We start from the raw sequence: 13,603 nt of genomic DNA, 5'->3' as shown, positions 1-13,603 counted from the left end.
AGATCTCAGAAGAGGAATCTCTACTGAGAACCAGGACAGACCACGCTGAAACCTCGCAATTAGAAGAGAAATATTGTCACATCCGGCACATCTCGCCACTACAGCTTCCCATGCTGATTCGCTAGAGTCACAATGGTGGAATGCAACCTCATTTGCTTTAGTCTCCAAAATAATGACTTGGAGCTGAGAGCGGACTAATTGAGGGCGAGAGTTATTAATAACAGCCTCATTATGTGCGTACTGCCTCTATATTTAAGATGGTGATAAGCAGAACAAGCGCTGACAGAGGGTGGAAGGGCGGAGAATCAAGATCATAAAGAAAAAGAAATGACTGTTCACAAAAATAAATGCCACATTTAACATGTTTCACTGGCACATGTAAAATTAGCTCTATCTAAATAGATAAAGATAATAAAAGTAAGGTGAGAAATATCAGGTGAGCTCGGGCCTGGCGCAGGTTTGCATTGATCCATGAATGCAGATCAGGCCCAGGTAGGGGTTTGGGATTCAGCATGCACAGGCCTGAACCTTCCCTCCCTACCCCGTCCAGCCCATCCCTCCACCATTCCGTCCACCCCACTCATTCCCTCCCTGCCTCCTGCCAACCCCCGATGCCACCTTATCTCCTCTCGGCACATGGAGCCGACTATTTACTGCTTGTGACGGCCAGCCCGTGCTTACTGGCCTAGTCAGGTTTGAGACGGCAGTAAAGGAGGTTAAGCTAGCAGAACATATGTTCTGCCAGCATACCCTTTCTGTAGGATTGGGCCATAAATACTGATTGAATAATAATTGAAATTAAGGGCTAGATTACAAGCGATGACTTCACTAAACATACAGAATGTTACTTCTAACAATCAACTCATTTTTCCCTTATTTTTCCTATTCTTCCTCCTTTCCTCCCATCTTCCTTCCTCCCCCTTCTTCCCTTATTCCCTCTGTCCTTTCTTCTTTTTCCCTTCTCCTCTTTTCCTGACTTCTTCTTCTCTCCTTATACCTTGTCTCTATCGCCCCTCTTTTCTCTCTAGAACAGTAGTTCCCAAACATTTTAGCAAAAGGACCCACTCTTAAAACCACACTCTGTCAAGACCCACCTAAGTTCACCTGACTTAAAAAAAAAAGGAGACCTACAAAAATATTATATTATATTTTATTTATTTATAATAACCAGAAAAAACCCCTCAAACATTTATCTCCCTATATTTACGCATGTTTGCAAACTGCAGGAGCTGAGCTCTTTGCAGAGTAATTAGCACCTACTGTATCTGATTTTTGAAGAGCCTCAGGGCTTGAGGCAATTAGTTATGTGATCCCCTTTTTCAACCCACCAAAAATCAGGTCACAACCCACCAAGTTCCAACCCACAGTTTAGGAACCACTGCTCTAGAACAGTGGTTCTCAAACTTTTAGCACCAGGACCCACTTTTAAGAATGAGAATCTGTCAGGACCCACCAGAAGTGATTTCACAACAAGAAGTGATGTCATCAAGCAGGAAAATTTTTAACAATCCAAGGTTGCAATCCTACCCACACTTACCCAGGAGTAAGTCTTATTTACTATCATTGTTAAAAGCATGTACACAATAACCTGTTAAAAGTATAGCTCTGTTTCCCCAAATGCAGTCACATACCAAGGTAGTATCAAATCTACTATATTAAAAATAAAATATTGAAATGAATGGGGATCCACCTGAAATTGGCTCGCAACCCACCTAATGGGTCCTGACCCACAGTTTGAGAAACACTGCTGTAGAAAGATTAATAATTATGATCCTCATCATCTGAGAGCAAATGACATATTACAAGACAATCTTATGCATGACTACTCAAAACGAAGTCCCACTGAGTTCAATGGGACTTACTCCTAGGGTAAGTATGTATAGGATTGCAGCCTAACTAATTGTAGGCTGTCACCAATTCAATTTATGGAATGCCAGAGGTGACCTGAAGGAATGGTATAAGACCTGCTGTTCGACCCAAGCATGAAAAAGAGGGCGTTCAAACACAAATGAGATGTAATGTCTACTGCATAAAACAAACAAAAATCATATACAGCCTGCTATTTGGCTCAAACAAAGGGGGGGATCCCACTAAAGAGTAAGATACGTATAATGCTTACCAAAGAAAGAAAGAAAGAAAGAAAGAAAGAAAGAAAGAAAGAAAGAAAGAAAGAAAGAAAGAAAGAAAGAAAGAAAGAAAGAAAGAAAGAAAGAAAGAAAGAAAGAAAGAAAGAAAGAAAGAAAGAAAGAAAGAAAGAAAGAAAGAAAGAAAGAAAGAAAGAAAGAAAGAAAGAAAGAAAGAAAGAAAGAAAGAAAGAAAGAAAGAAAGAAAGAAAGAAAGAAAGAAAGAAAGAAAGAAAGAAAGAAAGAAAGAAAGAAAGAAAGAAAGAAAGAAAGAAAGAAAGAAAGAAAGAAAGAAAGAAAGAAAGAAAGAAAGAAAGAAAGAAAGAAAGAAAGAAAGAAAGAAAGAAAGAAAGAAAGAGACCTGACCACTGCATAAGCTTGACCTACATACTAATCCATTCCAGGATTTTCTCCCTCTCAATGGCATAATGAACTACAGTATATGATTATTGCTTTGACAAGCTCCAGCTAATAACCACAGAACCTAAATCAGATCGTACCTAGAAGGACAAAGGCCTTCACATTTTATTATTCCAGTGGTAGATAAAAAAGAAAAAGAAAATTATCTTTTGTCCGCCTTCCTTTTCTGCATTTTGGAAGATTACTTAATTTTACCAATATGGCTATATCCCAGAGTTTCGTAACCTGGTCGATTGTTGTTGTGTTGTTTTTAATTTTCTAGTCTTGTATCAGCTGGAAAATAAATAATTAGCAGCCCAATCCTATCTACACTTTCCTGGGAGTAAGCCCCATTGCCTCTAATGGGACTTACTTCTGAATATACATGCATAGGATTGGGCTGTAGGTCTGGTCCAGTGGTAACCTTTTTTATGCTATGACCCCAGTGTGTGTGTGTGTGTGTGTGTGTGTGTGTGTGTGTGTGTGTGTGTGTGATGAAAATGAGGACCCTATTGCTGATTCTCCCCCCTCCCAGAACCCTACCTGCCCACCCATGTAATGACCACATAACACTATTCACTGTAATCAAATATTCCTATTAGAGAGAGCAGAAAAATTTACCATGAAGCCTGAAAATTTACTAGTGAAAGCCTGAGCAGGACTGGGACACCATCTTCTGGTACCTGAAGGGTTACACTAGATGCCTCCCCCTTTACCTGGTGCTGCTCTAGTTCAGAGGTTTTCAACCTTTTTCAATCCCTTAAGTTACCACAACCCCACAGTTAGTTGGCAACCTTCAGTCTCAAAAGACTATGGTATCGCGCTCTGAATGGTGGTTCTGGAACAGCATCTAGTGTGGCTGAAAAGGCCAATTCGGGAGTGACAATCCCTTCCACACTGGGAGCAAGTGCAGTCTGTCCCTGGCCTGTCTCCCTGGCTATGGGCCTTCCTTCTTTGCCTCTTAGCCTCAGACTGTTGGTCAAGTGTCTCTTCAAACTGGGAAAGGCCATGTTGCACAGCCTGCCTCCAAGCGGGCCGCTCAGAAGCCAGGGTTTCCCACTTGTTGAGGTCCACTCCTAAGGCCTTCAGATCCCTCTTGCAATGTCCTTGTATCGCAGCTGTGGTCTACCTGTAGGGCGCTTTCCTTGCACGAGTTCTCCATAGAGGAGATCCTTTGGGATCCGGCCATCATCCATTCTCATGACATGACCGAGCCAACGCAGGCGTCTCTGTTTCAGTAGTGCATACATGCTAGGGATTCCAGCACGTTCCAGGACTGTGTTGTTTGGAACTTTGTCCTGCCAGGTGATGCCGAGAATACGTCGGAGGCTGCGCATGTGGAAAGCATTCAGTTTCCTCTCCTGTTGTGAGTGAAGAGTCCATGACTCGCTGCAGTACAGAAGTGTACTCAGGACGCAAGCTCTGTAGACCTGGATCTTGGTATGTTCCGTCAGCTTCTTGTTGGACCAGACTCTCTTTGTGAGTCTGGAAAACGTGGTAGCTGCTTTACCGATGCGTTTGTTTAGCTCGGTATCGAGAGAAAGAGTGTCGGAGATTGTTGAGCCAAGGTACACAAAGTCATGGACAACCTCCAGTTCATGCACAGAGATTGTAATGCAGGGAGGTGAGTCCACATCCTGAACCATGATCTGTGTTTTCTTCAGGCTGATTGTCAGTCCAAAATCTTGGCAGGCCTTGCTAAAACGATCCATGAGCTGCTGGAGATCTTTGGCAGAGTGGGTAGTGATAGCTGCATTGTCGGCAAAGAGGAAGTCATGCAGACATTTCAGCTGGACTTTGGACTTTGCTCTCAGTCTGGAGAGGTTGAAGAGCTTTCCATCTGATCTGGTCCGGAGATAGATGCCTTCTGTTGTAGTTCCAAAGGCCTGCTTCAGCAGGACAGCGAAGAAGATCCCAAACAAGGTTGGTGCAAAAACACAGCCCTGCTTCACGCCGCTTCAGATGTCAAAGAGGTCTGATGTGGAGCCATCAAAGACAACAGTGCCCTTCATGTCCTTGTGGAAGGATCTGATGATGCTGAGGAGCCTGGGTGGACATCCAGTCTTGGGGAGAATCTTGAAGAGGCCATCCCTGCTGCAACCCCACAACTGCAGCTTCATGACCCCATTGAGGTTCCAAACCCAAGTCTGAAAGAACTCTGGTCTGGCCCATAAATTTCTGTCACTTCTCACCTCCGAAACCTTTATCTCTTTTCTTCCCAGAAGATTATAAACTAGTGGAACCTGAAATGCATGAACATGTCAGAAAAGTGTTAAGACGAAGTCCCACAGTGGAGCTCACACACTTCTCACTCATGTCACCAGTAGAACCCTTGTACCACAGAGATGCCTGCAGAATGTTGACTTCAAATTGCAACTGATGGGTCCATGATTGCATATTTTCCTCTTCTGTCATTTGCAGCTAAGGAGTTCCTAAGTGAGAACAGAGTGCTTATTTCAGGTTTGCTTAATTATGCCATTGTTGCTTAATGACATCACTTTCAGCCCTCAGCTGATGCCATGAATGCTATTCAGCTCACTGTGTGAAGCAAGTTTGACATCCCTGACCTAGATCAATATTGTCCTCACTGATAGCAGCTCTTCAGAATTCCAGGATTTCAGAGATGCTATCCGGAATTGAACCTGACATCTTGGGTATCCCTTGACACCCGAAGTAGTAAAAGAGGAAGTAAAGAAGAAGAGAAGAAGAACTTGGGTATGCAAAGTGGGTGGTCTACCACTGAGCTATGTTACTGCCCCAAATGTTTGAAGTCACCACATTCAGGCAGTTCATGCAAGGATGAAAGAGTGGATTAAGGGATTGATGGCTCAAGCCTATTCATGTCTGCTCAAAAGGAAGTGCCAATGAATTTAATGGTACTTACTCCCAGGTAAGGGTGTATATAGGATTGCATCCTGAGAAACTTTGGGCAATAAAGCTGGCAGAGCTATGAAAGTCATGGGTAGGAATAAGTTGGGAGATAAGGGGAAAAGACAAAAAGACAGGGAGGGGCAAGGACAGGAACATTGTGAAAGTTAAGGCAGTGGTGGATCTGCCCTTGGCAACCTTCAATCCCGAAAGACTATGGTATCGCGCTCTGAATGGTGGTTCTGGAACAGCATCTAGTGTGGCTGAAAAGGCCAATTCGGGAGTGACAATCCCTTCCACACTGGGAGCAAGTGCAGTCTGTCCCTGGTCTGTCTCCCCGGCTATGGGCCTTCCTTCTTTGCCTCTTTGCCTCAGTCTGTTGGCCAAGTGTCTCATCAAACTGAGAAAGGCCATGCTGCACAGCCTGCCTCCAAGCGGGCCGCTCAGAGGCCAGGGTTTCCCACCTGTTGAGGTCCACTCCTAAGGCCTTCAGATCCCTCTTGCAATGTCCTTGTATTGCAGCTGTGGTCTACCTGTAGGGTGCTTTCCTTGCACGAGTTCTCCATAGAGGAGATCCTTTGGGATCCGGCCATCATGCAGTCTCACGACATGACCGAGCCAACGCAGGCGTCTGTTTCAGCAGTGCATACAAGCTAGGGATTCCAGCACGTTCCAGGACTGTGTTGTTTGGAACTTTGTCCTGCCAGGTGATGCCAGGTAGTGGATCTACCATTAAATGAATAGGGCAAATGCCCCAGACGCGGAGCCTCCTGCACCTCTAGGACCATGCAGAAGCCTCCCTGAAGCTACCAACATGGTCTGAAGCTGTGCTTCTGGGTTGCTGGAACCACAATTTGAAGCGGGGAAGCTTCAGGAGGCTTCCCTTATGCATCCTGGAGTTGCACGAGGCTCCATGAGTTCCAGGGAAGTGGAGGGACGGATTTGCAAGTGGGAGAGCATACCATATCAGAAGGTTCAGGGGTGACTGCCCCAGCTCTCAACCTTTGCGCTACATTGCTATTACGCTATGGAAGGAGCTGGGGGGGAGCTTTCCCCCATCATTTAACCTCCGCATGATTCTTTGAAGGCCCCAGCTTGTCACATTCATCACAATCTGATGAAGGTGTGATCAAAGCTGTACCCATTCAAGAAGACCAGAGGCAGTCCCATTTGGGCCAGCCCATTCATGAGACCAGCTAAAGTAGGCAGCAGATTAGGGAGGGATGCTCATCTCTGTCCACCAATTTGCCTCCACTGCTCTTCCATTTCCTTCCACTCTCTGGATTGGAAAAAGAAGAGGGGGGATGGAGCCAAAAAGGATATATGGAAGAGAAAGAACATTGGGGAAAGGGAGGAGCAGAGGCTGGCACATCATCAGGTAAGGGAGGGCAGCATTTGGCATGCTGCCACAGGTGTCAGATGAACCTACTCCAGAACAGATCGATTGTATAGGTCAGTCAATAATTAAAGGCTGTTGTTGTAAATTCAAAGTACCCACCCCAGAGGAGACTGTGTTACATCTGTTCATTATTTGGTGCTGGAAACCTGCTTCCTTCAAATCAGTCTCTGGTAGGAATGGGAACCTCTGTCATTTTGCACTGAGTGTGATTTGATCAGTTAATCAATCCTACCTAGAGCTATCAGGAGAATGACCCACCTGCAGAGGAGGTTATGAACTGAAGGCCCAATCCTATCCAATTTTCCAGTGACAATGCAGCAGTGCCAATGCTGCGTGCACTGCATCCTGTGGTGGGGAGGCAGTCACAGGGGCCTCCTCAAGATGTGGGAACATTTGTTCCCTTACCTCGGGACTGCATTGCAGCTGCACCGGTGCTGGAAAGTTGGATAGGATTGGGCCCTCTATAAGAATCATAGAGTGGGATGGGACCCACAAGGTCACCTAGTCCAACCCCTGCCTGTAGCAGGAGATCCTTCTACAGCGTATGTCGAGCCTCTACTTGAACAGTCCCTCTTCTGGGCTTGACTCCTTCTAGTCAGGTTATATGCACCAAACAGTATTTCACACAGAAACACAAAGAGGGGGCTCTTTTGAATGCAGATAACTTTCAGTTTTCACATATGAAAGGGCAACTTTTTCAGACATTACGTCTTTTTTTTTTTAACAGGCGCAGGCTCTGCACTTTTAATCCCCCAATTCTCACACCATGCGCAGAAGTAGACTAATGCGCCATGAGAGAACTGCTCATGTACTGCCTGAAATAAAGTAATTACATGATTAAAGGCTCCTGTGTGATCCCAAAGCATTCTCCCTCAGTTGAGGCTCCCTGCAGCATCTTTTAATGATTCCCTCCCCTGGGCTTGTCTCTTTCCCATGAGCCTTTGCTGAGGGCAAGAAATCCTGTTTCTTTCTGCATCAGGTGTACTTACCTCATTAATTCCATTCCTGATGCGGAGATGCAGCAGGTTTATCCTCTCTCAGAGGAGTCAGGCTGGTGGCATCTCTGCGTGTGTTTCATCAGCCCCATGATGCATCCTCAGAAGATCCAATCCTCTGCATTTCTGCAAGAATCACTGATGTGGGTGTGCCTCTGTGAAGCTCCAAGGTGTTGCAGCAGCCTGCCATGGCAAGGAGCAACATGGATTAGAAGCATGAATCCCAACCACCTCACAATGACATCATCATCAAGCCCCAGGGAACTCCACTTGGCCTCTTTAGAAGAAGGGGGCATTCTTGGGGCAAAACAGGGGATTTAAGAGCAGGGAACAGATCAGATTGGGGGGGGTGTGACAGAGGAAGAAGTAGAGTGAAGAGGCGAACAGATGAGGGAGAAGAAAGAGTTTGAATGAATGAAGGAGAGAGAACAGTGGGAAGATCAGTGGAAGAAGAGGGAAACTGCAGAGTGATGGAAACTGAGTCAGGAGAAAAAAGTGGGAATGAGAAAAATGGGAGGGATGGGAAGAAACAGAAAAAAGAGTGCAAAGGTGGTACAGACAAACTGGGGGAAGCAGGCTGGGAGGAGGGCAGTAAAGCAGAATTAAATTAAATTAATTTAAATTAAATAGGGGAATTAAATCAGAGCTCAAGGTAGAGGCAGACAAGGAAGCAGGAAGGTAAGGGCCAAGTGAACAGAGAGGGGCAGATCAAAGAGGCAAGGGGTAGCTTTCCCCAGGCTACAGTTGGTCTTTGGGGGGGGGATTATAAAGCAGTAGCCCACAGATCTTCTGCAGTAGCAGATCTTCCCTTTGAGAACAGAGTGGGAGCTCAGAGGGGCACCCAGAGTAAGCCCAAGCTGGGATCCCAAGAAGCATTCAGGGTCCTCAGGAAAGGACTGTACCACAAAATAATGAATAAAAGAATCACGAGGACCAGGATGTCTCAGAGATTTTCCTCCCCTCCCCATCACGTCCTACCCAAACCTGTATGTCAACATGCCCCCCCAAGGAAAAAGCTGGGTGGGTACCATCACAGCCTCCCCATTGGGAAGAGGCAAGTCTCCAATTTTAGTTCATTAAAAAAAGTGTGCTGTACCCATAAACCATTAGTGTACTAGATGTTTCACAAAGATAGGTGCTTGCCTTGTTGACCAACTTGTCTCCTTTTCATATGGCTGCGTGATACGCTTGTTTGCCCATGCACATGGCACTGGGTGCACATCAGGGAAGCATGCACAGGCCTGTCCCGTGGAACTAACAGGAAAAGGCCTCATCTCACAGGCCTCATGGAAGGTCAAAACATAGACAGACGAGCACGCACCAGCTATCTGCCTGGCTTAAAAGAAGCCCTGCCATTCTTTTCTTCCTTTTAGGAACATTCCATGGCCAGCCACACCTTGCTTGCATAGCAAATTTGAACCTGTAGACAGAAGCCACCACAGGAGCTGTCTAATTGGGAGCAAACAAAGTTGTTAGTAACACAAAAGAAGCATGTCCAACCCTAGCTTCATGGCTCAACTCCATTGCCAAAATCTAAACTAGGGTTGATTGTGCCCCCAGCCTCTAAAAGAGTGGTTCGCAATCTTTAGGAGCCCATGGACTACTGAGTCAAAAATTGGAACCGGCGAGGACCACATGCAACCAGGGCCTCCAAGAGGAATTTTATCAGGGGGTACAGTGTTTCTTTTGGGTCCCTTCCCAAAGGGGGTGGGTGTGAAACAGAGCTGAGGAGGGTGGTGACAGGGGTGAGAAGGGGGAAAAATAGGGCAGGGGAAGGATTGAACAGCAGGAAGAGTCTTTGGAGCCCTGATCTACTGTGCTTTCCAATCTGGAGCCCAGGTCTACCTTCCCGCACAGTGTTGGCAGCTAGATATAGTAATACCGAAAACCAAACGCACTCCTAAATCTCTAAAAAATTTTAAATAGAGAAAATCATTGCAGAAAATTAGATCATCATATTTCGGCTCACACTAGAATGGAAAGTGTCCTGTGTGAACCAAAATGTACTTCTGCAGCAGTTGTAGTTCCACAGTTGTGTCCTTGATACACTCCTTCATGGTAAGCAGATCCACAGACCAGTGTCCTCCTAGATTTGACACTGTGCTAAGGAATAACATGCATACATTCCTTGGCCCAGCACATATGGCTTGCGGCAGCCACAGCCGCCGTACACCCAGCATCCCATGTGGGCAGCAAGTCCTGGTGAGACTGGGAAACGTAAGATCCTAGGAAATTTCTAGGGGTCCTCCTAGGCCCCCTTTTTGACCCTGGGCCCAGATAAAAATTACCCCCTGTACTCCCTCATGGGCCCTGCATGCAACCCCCAGCCCCTCACACAAAAATACAATTAAATTTGTAATAATTAGAGATTTATTAGATGTATTATTTATAGTGAAGATTTGTGGGTTGCTGCTTTTGTTGCTGGCTGCGAGCAGTTCATTCTCCACACTCTCTGGCGGTCCATGGGAGAGCATGCTGGAAGTGATCAAAGGCAATCTTTTTTTTGTCCTGAGGCTTCTCAGGGTCTTGAGGACCACCTGTGGACCACAGGTTGTGAATCAGCACTCTAAAACAAGCTTTGTTGCCACACCCCTGGCAGGGTGCAAAACAATAAAAGCACCTATCTTGAACTGGGATGAGCCATCAAGGGTCATCCAGGCCACAAAAGTTTACCCCCACAATAGCTCTGTGCTTCCATGTGGGAATTCTAGAGTACTGTACTATATAAGAAGTGAAGTCACAGTTCCCTTGTAGTTCACTGTTGGGTCTTGCTCAGTGTCAGCCCTACTCATGATTTGCTCAGCCACTTGCTGGTACTGAGTCAGGCATCCCCATTCTATCCACTGCCCAAGAACTGCTGTGCCAACTCCATTGCCCTGTGCGCACATTATATGTCTTAAAAGCATGTCCAATAACAGCCCCTAGGCCCAATTACTGTCCAAGTGAAGGTCAATTTTTTCCCCCAAGGCCAACAGCATCTGTGGGTGGAGTGTCCTGGAGTGGGACTGTGGCAGTGGTTAGGGTGGGAGTACTCCTACACTCCTCCGTCGTGGCCCTGATTTGGAATGTGATGTGGTGGGATTAAGCCAAAGGCTTTATGAAGCAGTTGAGGGTCTGAAGACCTCCAGATGACATGTTCTCCTTCCTAGGGCAGCCTTGGCTGAAATTGGCTTGATAAGTCAACAACTCTGCACCAGGAGCATCCTGCAAAGATGGGAGACAGACAAACCTGTCTCGCCACTTCTGTATACAGCAGGGGTGCCCAAACCCCGCCCCAGGGGCCACTTGTGGCCCTCAGGGACTCACAGTCTGGCCCACAGGGAGCCCCCTGTCTCCAATGAGCCTCGCTCTCTGGAGACTTGTTGGAGCCAATGCTGGCCCAACGCAACTGCTCTCAGCATAAAGATGACTGTTTGACCTCTCGCATAAGCTGTGGGATGAAGGTTCCCTCCGCTGCTTGCTGTTTCACATTGGTGATGCAGTAGTGGCAGCAAAGGAAAAGCCAGTCTTGCTTTGTGCAAGGACTTTTATAGGCCTTGAGCTATTGCAAGACTTTCATTCATTCATACAAGTTTCATCTCTAATATATTCATTTATGTAAACTTATTTAAATGTGAAATGTAAATTAATTCGGCCCCCAGCACAGTGTCAGAGAGATGATGTGGCCCTCCTGCCAAAAAGTTTGGATACCCCTGGTATACAGCAACAAGAATCCCTTTTTTAAAAAGGCTCTTGCAAAGATCTAGGTTGAGGTTGCGTTATCATCTGCTGTATCCCATACGCCCTAGGTTGGACCTTACAACTTGTTGCTACACAGTAGCTCAATGTGGCTTTTTAATAGAGGTTAATATGAGCGTCACTTGATGTCTCAGATAAGATTTCAAAGGGCTGAAAAGTAAGAATGAAAATGCACATGTGAAACCAGGATGGCTGACATTCCTTTTTACACAGAAAAGGCCCTACACCTCTCACATTGCGACACCCACACTGTAAGCAAGGACCAGGCTAGCCCAAGATCTTCTTGCACCTGAGGCAGCCTGCCAAATATTGCTGGCAGTGCTCCAGTTGCCATCTTCACCACGCCTTTCCCCATTTCCTCAATTTGAAAAGTAAGAAGGGAACGGAGAGGAAGCAGAAGTGCAGAAAAGAGAAGGGTGGCAAGACAGAGCATTGGAGACAGGAAGGAGAAGTGGTGGAGGCAACTCAGGTGGCCAGGTAAGCAAAGTCTGGTGCGTCATGCCAATCCACTTCCTGAGGAAACTGCCTCAGTTGGCCTCATGGAGGGCCAGCCCTGAACAAGGATAGAACAGTGACTCATATAGAAGCACAGAGGATTGGCTCCTCCAAGGTTGAGCAACTGTTACTTTCGCATACTCAAACAGTGTTTCCCAAACTTTTAACACTGGGACCCACTTTTTAAAATGGCAATTGATTAGAACTCACCTGGGTTTGTAAGACTTAAAAAACTCTAGAAAGAAATAATATTTTTATTTATTTACCCATAATAATAACCGGAAAAAAATGCTCCAACATTTATTTCCCTATATTTACTCCTGCTTGCAAACTGAAGGAGCTCTTTGCAGGGCAATTTTTTGAAAAGTCTTAGGGCTTGAGGCAGTTATCTGATCCTTCCATTACCTGTGTTTTCATTGGAGGCTCCACTCAGCCACTCTGGGACCCACCAAGAATCAGGTCGCGACCCACCAGTGAGTCCCGACCCGGAACTGCTGCTCTAAAAATAAATGTTTTTAGGGATAAGGATTAAGTGTGCCTTGAATTTTAATTCAGAAGACAAGCTTGGCTATCAGAAGTCTGCAAAACACTGTTTTAGCAGTTGCATGACAGGCAGAAATTCACAGAGGACGAGTTTGGACAATACTTTTCTTGCCTCGCCAGCCCAGCACATTAATGGACATGTGTGCTCCTGAGTTCCAACCAGAGCACATTCTGGCTCCTCCCCCCATCCAGGGGGGTTCATCTGAACTGCCTTTCTAAATGCACTAAGCCTTCTCTTTGGTCATGCCCAGACTCTGAGGTTCCCTCCCTGGGGATGTTTGTCTTGCCCCTTTTCCGTAAAAAATATTCTCATTTGGTGTGCTTGAAACCTGACAGATGACTGACGTTTTAACACAGTATCTGCTCTTTGAAGTGATACTGAATAGCACAGCTGCTGTTAAATTGCATACTAGATAAGTGGTTCCCAAACTGTGGGGTGGGACACACCAGTGCATCATGAGCCAATTTTTGATGGGTCATGAAAAGTTTTTGAAACATTAAAAAAAAAAAAAAACCACTTTGCAAGCACCCTTGCCCAGTTTGCAGAAGAAAATCATTAGCTAGAATGCTAACTTGTGGCAATATGAGGTCATCTTCATACCCCCAAATTAAAATGTCAATTTTTTCCATTTTCTCTAATCATTGGTGTCCCATAGATCAAGAGTGAACCCAGTTTCAGCCTTTGTCTGGCCTGGAAGTCCCTAACCACAGGTCTTGCTCTCCAGTTCAGCCTTCTGAGCACTATCCTAGAATGATTATAAAGATTTGGGGCGGGGGGGGGAAGATATACAGTCCTTCATCCTTTCTAGGGAGAGTCTAGCATAAATGTCTACACACACATACTACCCACACCAAAGGTCTCTAGCAGCCTCAGGAGCACAAGACCCTGATTATTATCAATTAATAATTTATTAATAACTATTATAATAATTCATGAATATAATACCATAATACAGGTATTTATATACCGCCTTTCTTGATCATCAGATTTCTCCTCAGACTTTATTCAAGGAGGTTTACATAGGCAGGCTGTTCTAAATCCC

The 13,603-nt window shown here is 45.7% G+C and overlaps 1 protein-coding gene across 1 annotated transcript in view; it reads right to left on the bottom strand.

Moving 5' to 3' along the window:
• RPH3AL (rabphilin 3A like (without C2 domains)) overlaps nucleotides 1-13,603 on the bottom strand; it is a 174,246-nt gene that overhangs the window by 153,891 nt on the left and 6,752 nt on the right. The window lies entirely within an intron of this gene.

This window comes from Tiliqua scincoides, chromosome 8 (genome assembly GCF_035046505.1).
Source record: "Tiliqua scincoides isolate rTilSci1 chromosome 8, rTilSci1.hap2, whole genome shotgun sequence".
Classification (NCBI taxonomy): Eukaryota; Metazoa; Chordata; class Lepidosauria; order Squamata; family Scincidae; genus Tiliqua; species Tiliqua scincoides.
The sequence above is the reverse complement of the archived record's forward strand: the minus strand, read 5'-3'. Positions and strand labels throughout refer to the sequence as shown.